Source organism: Natrix helvetica (genome assembly GCF_964273705.1).
Source record: "Natrix helvetica genome assembly, chromosome: 7".
NCBI lineage: Eukaryota > Metazoa > Chordata > Lepidosauria > Squamata > Natricidae > Natrix > Natrix helvetica.
Genome location: NC_138558.1, coordinates 74,686,494 through 74,700,821, shown reverse-complemented (window position 1 = coordinate 74,700,821; position 14,328 = coordinate 74,686,494). Strand labels below are relative to the sequence as shown.

The window sequence follows — 14,328 nt, the reverse complement described above, 5'->3', positions numbered from 1 at the left end:
AACTGCAAACATGAGAGAGAGAGAGAGAGAATCTATCTACACTCTGATAGTTCCATTCAGTTTCCCAGACTCCACCACGCAAGGGATTATGCGGTCATTAAAAGGAGATGATGGAGAGAGAGAGAAAGAGAGAGAGAACTAAGGGACGTGGTGGCTCAGTAGACCCTGAGCTTGTCAATCAGAAGGTCAGCAGTTCAGCAGTTCGAATCCCGAGCGCCGCATAATGGAGTGAGCTCCCGTTACTTGTTACAGCTTCTACCAGCAGTTCGAAAGAACGTAAAAAATGCAAGTAGAAAAATAGGGACCACCTTTGGTGGGAAGGTAACAGCATTCCGTGCGCCCTCGGCGGTCAGTCATGCCGGCCACATGACCACGGAGACGTCTTCTGACAGCGCTGGCTCTTTGGCTTTGAAACGGAGATGAGCATCGCCCCCTAGAGTTGGGAACAACTAGCACGCATGTGCAAGGAGGGGAACCTTTAACTTTACCTTTATAGATATATAGACAGACAGACGGATAGATAGACGGATAGATAGACCATCTCCCCAAACACAACAAACCCTCTGAAGTGGACTCAAAGATTCTTTTAATTAGGATCCCCGGCAGCCCCGGCTAAAAGTTTCTCTCTTACCGCAGGCTAACAAGTCCGTCCGTCTGGTAGATGAATAGTTGTCTGCCACATCTATCCATCTCCGCCCCCTGCCTTTGATCCCCACAGTTAAGGTGGTGCTTAGCTAGCAGCGGTGGCTCTTCCAGCCCAAGGACTGGCCCATAGGTTTCCACTGCTCTCCTCTCCTCTGCCTTCTCTGCATCCGTGCGTCAGGCACTGGACCCAGCTGTTCCTCCTCTTCCTCATCAGTCACCTCCAGTCCTGGGGGCTGTTGACTCTCCATCTGAGGGCTAACGGACGGCCCAAGCTCTCTCTCTCTCTCTCTCTTCCCTCCCCCCCTTCTCTCTTTGACAGGTCCATTACTTCTTCCCCCTTGGAGCTCTCAGGTTGCCTTGATGCTGACCCTTACTCTCACGCCCCTTCCTCCTATGATTTGGTTGCTGGAGGAGTCAAAATCTGGCTTTCGCTGTTGTTGGAAAGTTGCAAAGGGGGAATCACATGACCCCGTGACCTTGTGTCCATCAGAAATGTGAGTCTAGTTGTCAACGATCTGAATTTTGATCATTTGCAAACCATGGAAGATGGTTGGGAGGGAGGGGAAGGTGGAAGGAAGAGGGTTAGAAGGGAGGGAGATGTGAGGAAAGGAGGGAGGGAGGGAGGAGGGAGGAAGAAGAGGGGGAGGAGGGAAGGTAGGAGGGAGGGAGAAAAGAAGGACGGAGGCAGGGAAAAGAAGGAAGGTGGGAGGGAGGGCAAGGGGAGCAGCCATTGTATACAAATTATTGCAGTCACAATTCTCAAACCTTGTGGAAATTGAAGTAGATGCCATACAGCTTATGGTGTGTCACCAAAGGGGAAATATGCCATCCTTTGCTATGATGGCATTCAGCTTTATGCTGAAATTGTGTTTGTTTGCTTTCTGTTCTTCTTTCCAATCTAATTAGCACTCTCAAAGCAGTGAATGCAATTTTCACAAGTTCAGTAACAGAGATCCATTAATAGCATTAAACAACAGGTACAAGCAAAGCCAGCGGCTGCATTTCTTAAAAAAATATACATATATTTATAAAATTGCCAGCGAGGTGTCTTTTAACCTCGGAATAATATTCCCTTAGCTGAATGAAGCTTTTAAAATGTTGAATCCGTGCCACGGCAAACAGCTATATCAGGAAAGAAAAATAGAGCAGGAGTAATTAATTTGAACTCAACCTCTGTAAAGATAAGCGGGTATTAAAAGGGTTTAATGACCTTAAACTGAATTAAAAAGAGAAGCCGCTTGTCTTCTTTTGAAAGCCATCAATCTAATCTCCAGAAAAAACTTCCAGAACAAATTTAGTTTTCAAACAGGTTCAAAACTCTTCCTACATGCAATCTGGTATGAAACCTTACAAGGAAGGGGAGGGGAGGGGAGGGGAGGAGGGAAGGAGGGAAGGTAGGAAGGAAGGAAGGAAGGAAGGAAGGAAGGAAGGAAGGAAGGAAGGAAGGAAGGAAGGAAGGAAGGAAGGAAGGAAAATAGCAATAGCATTTCTCCAGAACTGGTCAGAACCAGCTGATACCACCTCTGGTTAGAGTTTTTGCTGCCTGCCAGCTGTCTGCAATTTGACTCAAGGTTGTCTCAGCCTTTTATCCTTCCGAGGTGGGTAAAATGAGGACCCAGATTGTTGGGGGCAAGAGGCTGACTCTGTAAATGGCTTAGAGAGGACTGTAAAAACACTATGAAGTGGTATATGTCTAAGTGCTATTGCTATTTTCCTTCCTTCCTTCCTCCTGACTCTAATCACTGTGCCACGGCATCACAAAGGAAGGATGGAAGAAAGGAGGGAGGGAGAGAGGAAGAGGGAGGGAGGAAAGGGAGGGAGGGAGGGAGGATGAAGAGGGAAGGGGAAGGGAGGGAAGGAGGAAGAGGGAAGGAGGGAAGGAAGGAAGAGAGGAAGGAAGGAAAGAGGGGGGAAGAGGGAAGGAGAGAAAGGAGGGTGGAAGGAAGGAAGGGAGAAGAGGGAAGGGAGGGAGGGACGAGGAAGAAGAAGGTAGGAGGGAAGGGAGGGAGGGGGAAGAAGGAAGGAGGGAAGGGAGGGAGGAAGGAAGGAAGGAAGGAGGAGGGAAGGGAGGGAGGGAGGAAAGAAGGGGGAAGAGGAAATAAGGGAAGGAAGAGAGGGAGGGGGAAGAGAAGAAGAGGGAAGGAAGGAAGGAGGAAGAGGGAAGGAGGGAAGGAAGGGTGGAAGGAAGGAAAGAAGGGGAAGAGGAAAGAAGGGAAAGAAGAGAGGGAGGGAGGGGGAGGGGAAGAAGAGGGAAGGAAGGAAAGGAGGAGGAAGAGAGAAGGAAAGAAGAGAGGAAGGAAGGGGGAGGGAAGGAGGTAGAAGAAGGAAGGAGGAAAGGGACGGAGGGGGCAGAGGGATGGGAGGGAGGAAGGAAGGAGGAAGAGGGAAGGAGGGAAGGGAAGGGGGAGAAAGAAGAGAGGGAGGGGGAAGGGAAGAAGAGGAAAGGAAAGAAAGAAGGATGAAGAGGGAAGGCCAAGGCAAGGGGTGTAAGCCCGTAGTCTCTCCATAGCCAAGAAAGGAATTGAGGGGGAGATCCAGAATGAGCAAGGACAAGCGCATGAGATCAGACGCCTTCATCATACTAAGAACGGACCAAGTGGGAATTCTTCTGCTCACCACCAGAATCCGCCCAAATCGAAGTTTCTGAGTAAAGACTTTTGTCTTTTGTGTTTGTCAACTTAGCAGCCGTCGAAAGGTGGGCCGGCTGAAGGAGGCTGTCCCCTTTTGCATGCCTCCCTTTCCCCATCACCTCCGGCTACATGGGAAGATGAAGCTCCTTAACAGAACAGAACAACAGAGTTGAATGGGACCTTGGAGGTCTTCTAGTCCAGCCCCATGCCAAGGCAGGAGACCCTATATCGTTTCAGACAGATGGCTATCCAACATCTTCTTAAAGACTTCCAGTGTTCTTTGTGGCAGCCCCTGAGATATTGGAAGACTGCTATCCTGTCTCCCCTAGTCCTTCTTTCTCTTAAGCTAGACACACCCAGTTCCTGCAACCGTTCCTCATATATTTTAGTCTCCAGTCCCCTAATCATCTTTGTTGCTCTTCTCTGCACTCTTTCTAGAGTCTCCACATCTTTTTTTACATCGTGGCGACCAAAACTGGATGCAAATATTCCAAGTGTGGCCTTCCCAAGGCCCTGATAAAGTGGTATCAACACTTCACGTGATCTTGATTCTATCCCTCCGTTGATGCAGCCTACTAGGATTGTGTCGTCTTTGTTGGTGGCTGCAACACACTTGCGAACTGCCCTGCCTTAATAGGTGGTTGTAAGCTTGGAGTAGCATCTGCACTCTGCTTAATGAACTCATAGGTTCTTTGGACAGAACTGCAGCCCGACAATCGTCAGTGGGGTTCGAAACTGAGCGACAAATGCACATTTTCCGGGGCCAGGATCATGAGTTTCAGCACTGTTGGCCAACGGTTTCAACCAGGAAATAAGGATAATTTTTCTGACAATGAGAACAATCAACCCATGGAACAGAAGTTGCCTTCGGAAGTTGTGGGAGCTTCATCCCTGGAAGCTTTCAAGAAGAGACTGGACTGCCCTCTGTCAGAAATGATGTAGGGTCTCCTGCTTGGGCAGAGGGGGGTTGGACTAGATGACCTCCAAGGTCCCTTCCAACTCTCTTAATTTGTATCTATCTGCCATGGTTGATGGGACCCGTCCGCCATGCAGTTTCTCAATTCCTTCCTCATTGACTTGGCCTACAGAGAGGTAAAAAGAGCAGAAGGAGGACATTGAAAGAAATTGAGGAAGGGTCTCGGCCCTGAAAAAAGCAATCTAATGAGCGTTTTCCACCCTTACAGCCATTCCAGCATCCCCCTGGTCGCCTGTTCAAAATTCAGACGCTTGAAAACCGATTCAGATTTATGACGGTTGCTGTACCCACGGGTGTCACGCGATTCTCCCTTTAGCGAACTCACGACAAGTACTATTGATGGGGAAGCTGGATTTGCTTAACAAACTGTGTTGCCGACTGAGCAACGGCAGCGTTTCACTTGACAAGGAAAGTTGTCAAACAGGGCCACACTCCCTTCGCACATTTCTCACTTCCCAACATTAATTTTCGGGCTCGATGGGGGTCGTACGTCAAGGACTATCTATATTTATCCTTATCTGAGGAGGGAGGAGGGAGGCTCTGCTGTGAAGCAGCAAGATATATTTTTCCTAACTTCATTTCAGTAAAGATTGGAAGAGGCGCTTGGGATGTTGGAATTAGGAAAAAGTAAAGGCTCCCCTCGCACATACGTGCCAGTCGTTCCCGACTCTAGGGGGCGGTGCTCATCTCCGTTTCAAAGCCGAAGAGCCAGCGCTGTCCGAAGACGTCTCCGTGGTCATGTGGCCAGCATGACTCAATGCCGAAGGTGCACGGAACGCTGTTCCCTTCCCACCAAAGGTGGTTCCTATTTTTCTACTTGCATTTTTTACGTGCTTTCAAACTGCTAGGTTGGCAGAAGCTGGGACAAGTCACGGGAATCTCACTCCATTACACGGTGCTAGGGATTCGAACCACTGAACTGCTGACCTTACTGATCGACAACCTCAGCATCTTAGCCACTGAGCCACCGCGTTCCCTTAGTGGAATTATTTGTGTCATTTATTTACTTTTATTCTTTATTAGCTGATAACCCAGCGTAGGCCAGGTATGTATTTATCCCAATCTTGTACTAGACGGAGCCCCCTTGTGGAGTACTGTGAAGCCATTACCATGGCAACTCCACTGTGCTGTACAGTAGAATCCATTCTAAGGCACAACAGGCTGTATCTTAACAGAACTTGAATCCAAAATGCACACTATCACTGTCAAAAGTACTGTGACTTGACACTATAGATATAACTCAGTCCTTTTTATTTCAGCGGCCCAGGCGTTCTAGAGTTATTCTGGAACACACACACACATATACACACACACGCACCCTGGGGGGTGTTAGGGGTATCTTCCCCTGACACACCCACACAGTATTTGTCTATAGAGAGTAAGTCATCTATGTACCAAGTTTGGGGAAGACTAAAGGGAGACTAGTATAGATCTATTTCAAGCTATTTAGCTCTCATCAGCTAGCCATACCCTTACTGGGAATCGAACTTGAACTAGATCTATACTAGTCTCCCTTTATTTATTTATCAGCACTGCGGGTTTGCCCCCCCCCCCTGCAAATAATGGGCTGCTCATAATGAAGACAACACACAGGTTTCTTGATTACACGAGTGGCCCAGAACGTTATCTGGACCCCCCTTTTATTAAGAGCGTATAAGGAAATAAAAGCATCATAATTTATTATTGGTTAAAATACAGCGTTATGCCTAATATGGTTATTTTTAGTTATACCTGCTTAAGCGCTTTTACCACGTGTTTCCTATGCAGCTAGCAACTTCCTCAGTTTGAAAGCTCCTGTTAAGATCTAAGCATTGCTATTGTCATTGCAAGCACAGCTTTCTAATTTGGGACCTCCCAGTGGGCATCCATCTCAACCCGCATTTACTACTCAATTTATTCCAGTCCCAAATTCCATATATGTGTTCCAATCAGGAAAACTGATCTGCACATATACCATGGGGACCTTGTTCCCACACAGCACAAATGCAACACAAATGTAACAAAGGCAACATTTAAAAAATGGCTTTCTGCCTGGATGGCTCCTAGGGTGAGCCGAAAGACAGAAAAGGGAAGCAGTATGCTCCCTCCTATATTTGGGCATACCAGGGGTTGTGACACAATACATATACATATACATATACATATACATATACATATACATATACATATACATATACATACACATACATACATACATACATACATACATACATACATTTGGGCATACCATCTAATCATTCCCCTGGCTCAGCTGATAAGGGAGGAGAGCTTGTGGTCTAGAGGTTAATATAACTGCCTAACATGTAAAATAGCCCAAGTTTGAATCCCAGCAAGGGTATGGCTAGCTGATGAGAGCTAAATAGCTTGAAATAAATAGACTCCCTTCATTTATTTATCAGTATATATTAACATTACCTCCAGGCATTTTCACAGACCTGAAGGCAAAGGCAGCAGGCCCTTCCTCGGCCGAGGAAAATCGAGAGTTTAAATAAGGTTGAGATTCTTAATTATGCATCGGTGATGTTTTATTCGTAGCCCTTAGTTTAGATGAGGACATATGCTAATTATCCAAAGAGGCATCAACCCAAGAAGGATTATTTTTGATGGGTTGTTTTTATTTACTGCTTAATTTCTTCAGCAATCCAAATGAGCAGTCCAAGTGGGGGGGTGGAGGCACAGACAGTGGGGGGGGGAGGATGAATTATTAAGACTTCTGGATGGGAAATATACTTCTCCCCAGGGTCCATTTGATGTGCATTTTCTTGGCTTCGGGGTGAGCGCTTTTTGTTCATGCGGTTCGAAGTACCCACGGGTGTCATAAAGCAGCTATATTTCATGGTCCTATGCTCTGCCATCTCGTATTTCAAACCCAGGATCTTCAAAACAGAAATAGAGATTTGTACAAGCCTCAGGATAACAGAGTTGGAAGGGAGCTTGGAGGTCTTCTAGTCCAACCCCCTGCTTAGGCAGGAAACCCTACACCACTTCAGACAAATTGTTATCCAACATCTTCTTAAAGACTTCCAGTGTTGGGGCATTCACAACTTCTGGAGGCAACTTCTGTTCCACTGATTAATTGTTCTAACTGTCAGGACATTTCTCCTCAGTTCTAAGTTGCTTCTTGTTCTATCTTGCGGAGAACACAGGTGGACAAATGGAGGCGAGCCAGGACTTAACAGAATGCTAACAATTTATTGCTAACAGGTTGCCAACGCGGCAATTCACAATACACGCGCTTCGCTAACAGGCAACAGCTGAGCTCTGCTCTGACAGCCTTTATATATGCCGCTGTCCGAGCAGTCAGCCAATCAGCGCTTAGCACAGCGCCCCCTAGTGCAGCGGACCAGAGGGAAAACTATATACATAACACTTCTCTCCTTGATTAGTTTCCACCCATTGCTTCTTGTCCTGCCCTCAGGTGCCTTGGAGAACAGCTTGACTCAGAATACAGAATAGCAGAGATGGAAGGGACCTTGTAGGTCATCTAGTCCAACCCTCCTGCACAAGCAGGAAACTCTACACCATTTCTGACAAGTGGCTGTCCAGTTTCTTCTTGAAACCCTTGTCACAGTCCCTCAAATATTGGAAGACTGCTCTCATGTCACCCCTAGCCCTTCTTTTCATGAGAGTAGACATCCCCAATGCCAGCAAAAAGGAATCTGCATTTTAAAAATTAAGTCTGGCTAATTAAATCTCAGTTGATTGGGAGCTGATAGACAAATAGCAAAATCCCAATGTGGCATTTCTATTACAGGAAAATCCATCTTTCTGCTTAAGAGGGAGAGCAATCCAACTTCTTGCTGCTTGGATACAGGTTAATTACCATGAGGACTACCATCCTGAAGCCTTAACCTCAGAGGTGGGCTGCGACGGGTTTGCCCCGATTCGGGAGAACTTGTAGCTAACTGTCAAGCCTGCAGCCCTCTTTTCTTTGGGGTCTTTGGCCTGCCACACTTTCTCTTATTCTGCTATGCATTTTTCTATTGTGGGAAAATGGGAGGCGGGATTGTACGGAGTTAGATGATAGGTAGCCATAACAACATTCTTTCTAGAAAGCCAAGGTCATCCTTCATCTTTGCACCTCTGCACCTGGATGGGTGGAAGATTGGACTATGCGATGGACTGGTGGGTGTGGGAATCTTGAACTTTCAACTGGGTGGGGAAAACTGGGAAGCTTTCAGATTCGGGATTTCCCAGTTGTGCCAACATGGCTCTCTTAATAAATGGGAACGTTGAGCAATCCTTTGCCTTGGACTCTGATTTACTTTTCGATGCTGTTTTGAACCCTGACGTTATGGCCGGTTCGGAGAACCTCCAAATCCCACCCCTGGCTGGCCCCGCCCACCCCACGCTGCCCTGCCCATCCCACCCCATCCCACCCCTCCCAGGAGTCTCTACATGGCCCATTTGGGATGCGAGCTAAGTGCAGGGCCCACGCGGAGGCTCAGGGAGCGGGGAAAACAGGCCTCCCAGAAGTTCTGGAAGGGCGGAAATGGGCCCGTTTCTGGCCTCGGGAGGGCTTCCAGAGCCCAGGGAAGGCCATTGTAGCCCTCCCAGAGGCTCTAGGAAGGCGTTTTCATGGTGCAGGATGCTGACTAAGCCACGCCTACCATGGCCACGCCCCCCCCCCCCCCCAGCAACTAGGCAGCGAACCCATTGTTGAAATGCTTGACGCTCACCCCTGCTTAACCTCCATCCTATAACCAAGGAAAAAGATCAGCCCATCATGGTTAGGTCACCTTTCTTCCTCGCTTTTGCTTTTTAGTTCGCGCCCGAAGGATGTGTTGTCATGGCAACCCGTCGCAAGAAAGATAAAGGGGAGGTCGCCATAGCAACTTTTCCTCCCCTTCAGACTATGGGATCAATCAAGGGGAACATCTGAGGAGATAAATCACCTCACGTGCAGCGGGACTGTTTTTTAGGAAGATCGAAAAGCCCATTTTTCTACGTCTACTTTGGTCAAAAGCGTAAGCCCCGGTCGGCTCAAATACAGGTAAGAAGGGCCGGCGGATGGGCCCTCTGGAGAACCGTACCAGAACAGTACCTCCGGTACGCCCGTACCGGGGTGTAGCGGTCCTACCCCACCACTGCAACACAGGTTTATCCACCACAGCCTGTGCTTGTCTTCAACAGTGAAGGGGCATAGGCCAGAGAAAAACATCCTGCAGAAAGCACAACTCCACAACACACTCCTTTCCACGGGTCCAAGAAAGCTCCACACCCATTTGCACCACTCAGGTGACTCTGAGGACACAGATAAAACCTCCAAGTGGCCTCAACGACCCCCTAAAAGGATGCAAATGACCAGCTGCCTGCAAGGAGTATCAATCCTTCCATCTCCCCACCATCCACCCAGAGCTGAAGAAGCTTCTTGGAACGAGAAGTTAATGTCAACTGACGAAGTTTCCTTAGCCTGCACATACCCACCAAAGGAGGGATGGTTACTGAAGATGAGAGAAGTTGCAAAGATTCCAAAACTGACTTGTTAAGGAAAAGACAATAACTATATTGGTTGACAACTGGAAACTCTCTAGATAATGTTTTTTGGTCTGGGGAAAAAACAAATTGAACTTGCAATGCATGAGCTTGATTATTGGACTAGAAAGAAACCATGATATAGCTTTAGAGAGGAAAGTCCATGGAGTTAAAAAAGAGAGAAGAATTGGATGATTATAAAATATGGAACAGAATTTATAAGTGGGTAGAAAACAGAAGCCAAAACAGGAAATAGAAGTTTCTTTTTGTCTTTTCTAAACTAGCATTGAATAAAAATTAACCAAAGTTACTAATTACTATCAAACTTAAAGTATTGACCATAATGCACATATAATGCTGATGTGAACAATTAATATTATTGCAATTGTTAGTACAACTGTTATTACACTGTTACAGATGTTAAAACTGATAGGAAGGCAATGTAGAAGAGAGAACTGCAAAAGTTAAACATGTATGCCGATACAGAAGGTTATAAAACTATATATATTGTTACGTTTGTCCTGTTTTTTCTATATTTGTTGGGGTTTTTTTCTGTTTTTAAAGGTAAAAATGTTTAATAAAAACTATTTTTTTTAAAAAAAAAGAGAGAGGGAGAGAAAGGGTGAAATATGAATGCATTTATAACCGGCATAAAGAAGGTTAGAAACCATTTCTTTATATCTTTTTCATTTTTTAACAATTTCTTTCCTATTATCACTTTTACTTTACTTTTCTTAACACCCTGTTTTTTACCATTTATATTGCTTTACCTTGTATAAAAAAAACCTCCAATAATAATAATAATAATAATAATAATAACAATAATAATAATAATAATAATAATAATAATAGGAGGAGGAGGAGGAGGAGGAGGAGGAGGAGGAGGAGGAGGAGGAGGAGGAGGAGGAGGAGAAGAAGAAGAAGAAGAAGAAGAAGAAGAAGAAGAAGAAGAAGAAGAAGAAGAAGAAGAAGTTGTAGCTGTAGTTGTAGTTGTAGTTGTAGTTGTAGTTGTAGTTGTAGTAGTAGTTCAGTTGGCTGAGTTTCATGTTTTATATACAGTAAATAAGTATATTAGTATATAATAATAATAATAATAATAATAATAATAATAATAATAATAATAATAATAATAATAATAAAAACAACAACAACAACAATAATAATAATCAATGACCAACAAATCAAAGAAACACATAAAGGTAGCCCTTGTCTTACAACAATTCATTTAGTGATCGTCTCCAAGTTACAACATAACTGGCAAAGGTGACATGACCTTTTTTCACACTTACGACCATCCCCCCCACCCTCCGGGTAGTCCCACGATTTATATTCGAATGCTTGACAATTGACTCACATTTATGATGACTGCAGTGTCCCGGGGGTGAGGCAAAACACTTTTGTGACCTTCTGAAAAGCCAAGTCATGGGGGCGGGGGACCAGATTCACTTAACAAGTGTGTTACTAATTTAACAACTGGAGAGATTCACTTAACAAACATGGCGAGGAATTGTTGTAAAATAGGGCAAAACTTCCTTAACACGTAGGCAGCTTTGGGTTCTATTGTGGTCGTAAATACACAAAAATTAAAATACACAGCAGGTGAGGGGGGAAAACAGACCCTCATCCACAGACCCAGGAGATGGGTCAATTTTTTGGCATCTGGCTTGAGCCCAGGGCCATTTGCAACGTTCAACACAACACCAGAGTTGTGGGTTTTTGTTACACTTGAGAAGGGAAGCAGAGCAGTGGTGAAATTCAATTTTTTTTTACTACCAGTTCTGTGGGTGTGGCTTAGTGGGCATGTTGTGGCTAATCTGCTCCACTCCAGGGGGAAGGATACTGCAAAACCCCATTCCCCCCCCCACTCCAGGGGAAGGATACTGCAAAATCCCCATTCCCTCCCCACTCCAGGGGAAGGATACTGCAAAATCCCCATTCCCTCCCCACTCCGGGGGAAGGATACTGCAAAATCCCCATTCCCTCCCCACTCTAGGGGAAAGATACTGCAAAATCCCCATTCCCTCCCCACTCCAGGGGAAGGATACTGCAAAATCCCCATTCCCTCCCCACTCTAGGAGAAAGATACTGCAAAATCCCCATTCCCTCCTCACTCCAGGGGAAGGATACTGCAAAATCCCCATTCCCTCCCCACTCCAGGGGACGGATACTGTAAAATCCCCATTCCCTCCCCACTCCAGGGGAAGGATACTGCAATATCCCCATTCCCTCCCTGCTCCAGGGGAAGGATACTGCAAAATCCCCATTCCCTCCCCACTCTAGGGGAAAGATACTGCAAAATCCCCATTCCCTCCCCACTCCGGGGGAAGGATACTGCAAAATCCCCATTCCCTCCCCACTCCGGGAGAAGGATGCTGCAAAATCTCCATTCCCTCCCCACTCCGGGAGAAGGATGCTGCAAAATCTCCATTCCCTCCCCACTCCGGGAGAAGGATGCTGCAAAATCTCCATTCCCTCCCCACTCCGGGGGAAGGATGCTGCAAAATCTCCATTCCCTCCCCACTCCGGGAGAAGGATGCTGCAAAATCTCCATTCCCTCCCCACTCCAGGGGAAGGATACTGCAAAATCCCCATTCCCTCCCCACTCCGGGGGAAGGATGCTGCAAAATCTCCATTCCCTCCCCACTCCGGGAGAAGGATGCTGCAAAATCTCCATTCCCTCCCCACTCCAGGGGAAGGATACTGCAAAATCCCCATTCCCTCCCCACTCCAGGGGAAGGATACTGCAAAATCCCCATTCCCTCCCCACTCCAGGGGACGGATACTGTAAAATCCCCATTCCCTCCCCACTCCAGGGGAAGGATACTGCAATATCCCCATTCCCTCCCTGCTCCAGGGGAAGGATACTGCAAAATCCCCATTCCCTCCCCACTCTAGGGGAAAGATACTGCAAAATCCCCATTCCCTCCCCACTCCGGGGGAAGGATACTGCAAAATCCCCATTCCCTCCCCACTCCGGGGGAAGGATGCTGCAAAATCTCCATTCCCTCCCCACTCCAGGGGAAGGATACTGCAAAATCCCCATTCCCTCCCCACTCCGGGGGAAGGATGCTGCAAAATCTCCATTCCCTCCCCACTCCGGGAGAAGGATGCTGCAAAATCTCCATTCCCTCCCCACTCCAGGGGAAGGATACTGCAAAATCCCCATTCCCTCCCCACTCCAGGGGAAGGATACTGCAAAATCCCCATTCCCTCCCCACTCCAGGGGACGGATACTGTAAAATCCCCATTCCCTCCCCACTCCGGGAGAAGGATGCTGCAAAATCTCCATTCCCTCCCCACTCCGGGAGAAGGATACTGCAAAATCCCCATTCCCTCCCTGCTCCAGGGGAAGGATACTGCAAAATCCCCATTCCCTCCCCACTCTAGGGGAAAGATACTGCAAAATCCCCATTCCCTCCCCACTCCGGGGGAAGGATACTGCAAAATCCCCATTCCCTCCCCACTCCGGGAGAAGGATGCTGCAAAATCTCCATTCCCTCCCCACTCCGGGAGAAGGATGCTGCAAAATCTCCATTCCCTCCCCACTCCGGGAGAAGGATGCTGCAAAATCTCCATTCCCTCCCCACTCCGGGGGAAGGATGCTGCAAAATCTCCATTCCCTCCCCACTCCGGGAGAAGGATGCTGCAAAATCTCCATTCCCTCCCCACTCCAGGGGAAGGATACTGCAAAATCCCCATTCCCTCCCCACTCCGGGGGAAGGATGCTGCAAAATCTCCATTCCCTCCCCACTCCGGGAGAAGGATGCTGCAAAATCTCCATTCCCTCCCCACTCCAGGGGAAGGATACTGCAAAATCCCCATTCCCTCCCCACTCCAGGGGAAGGATACTGCAAAATCCCCATTCCCTCCCCACTCCAGGGGACGGATACTGTAAAATCCCCATTCCCTCCCCACTCCAGGGGAAGGATACTGCAATATCCCCATTCCCTCCCTGCTCCAGGGGAAGGATACTGCAAAATCCCCATTCCCTCCCCACTCTAGGGGAAAGATACTGCAAAATCCCCATTCCCTCCCCACTCCGGGGGAAGGATACTGCAAAATCCCCATTCCCTCCCCACTCCGGGAGAAGGATGCTGCAAAATCTCCATTCCCTCCCCACTCCGGGAGAAGGATGCTGCAAAATCTCCATTCCCTCCCCACTCCGGGAGAAGGATGCTGCAAAATCTCCATTCCCTCCCCACTCCGGGGGAAGGATGCTGCAAAATCTCCATTCCCTCCCCACTCCGGGAGAAGGATGCTGCAAAATCTCCATTCCCTCCCCACTCCAGGGGAAGGATACTGCAAAATCCCCATTCCCTCCCCACTCCGGGGGAAGGATGCTGCAAAATCTCCATTCCCTCCCCACTCCGGGAGAAGGATGCTGCAAAATCTCCATTCCCTCCCCACTCCGGGAGAAGGATGCTGCAAAATCTCCATTCCCTCCCCACTCCAGGGGAAGGATACTGCAAAATCCCCATTCCCTCCCCACTCCAGGGGAAGGATACTGCAAAATCCCCATTCCCTCCCCACTCCGGGGGAAGGATGCTGCAAAATCTCCATTCCCTCCCCACTCCAGGGGAAGGATACTGCAAAATCTCCATT

At 47.6% G+C, this 14,328-nt stretch overlaps 1 protein-coding gene across 1 annotated transcript in view; it reads right to left on the bottom strand.

The window, feature by feature from the left end:
• Window positions 1-14,328, bottom strand: part of GRXCR1 (glutaredoxin and cysteine rich domain containing 1) — a gene marked incomplete at its 5' end in the record, with an annotated part of 28,050 nt that overhangs the window by 12,672 nt on the left and 1,050 nt on the right. The gene's annotated exons all lie outside the window — the stretch shown is intronic.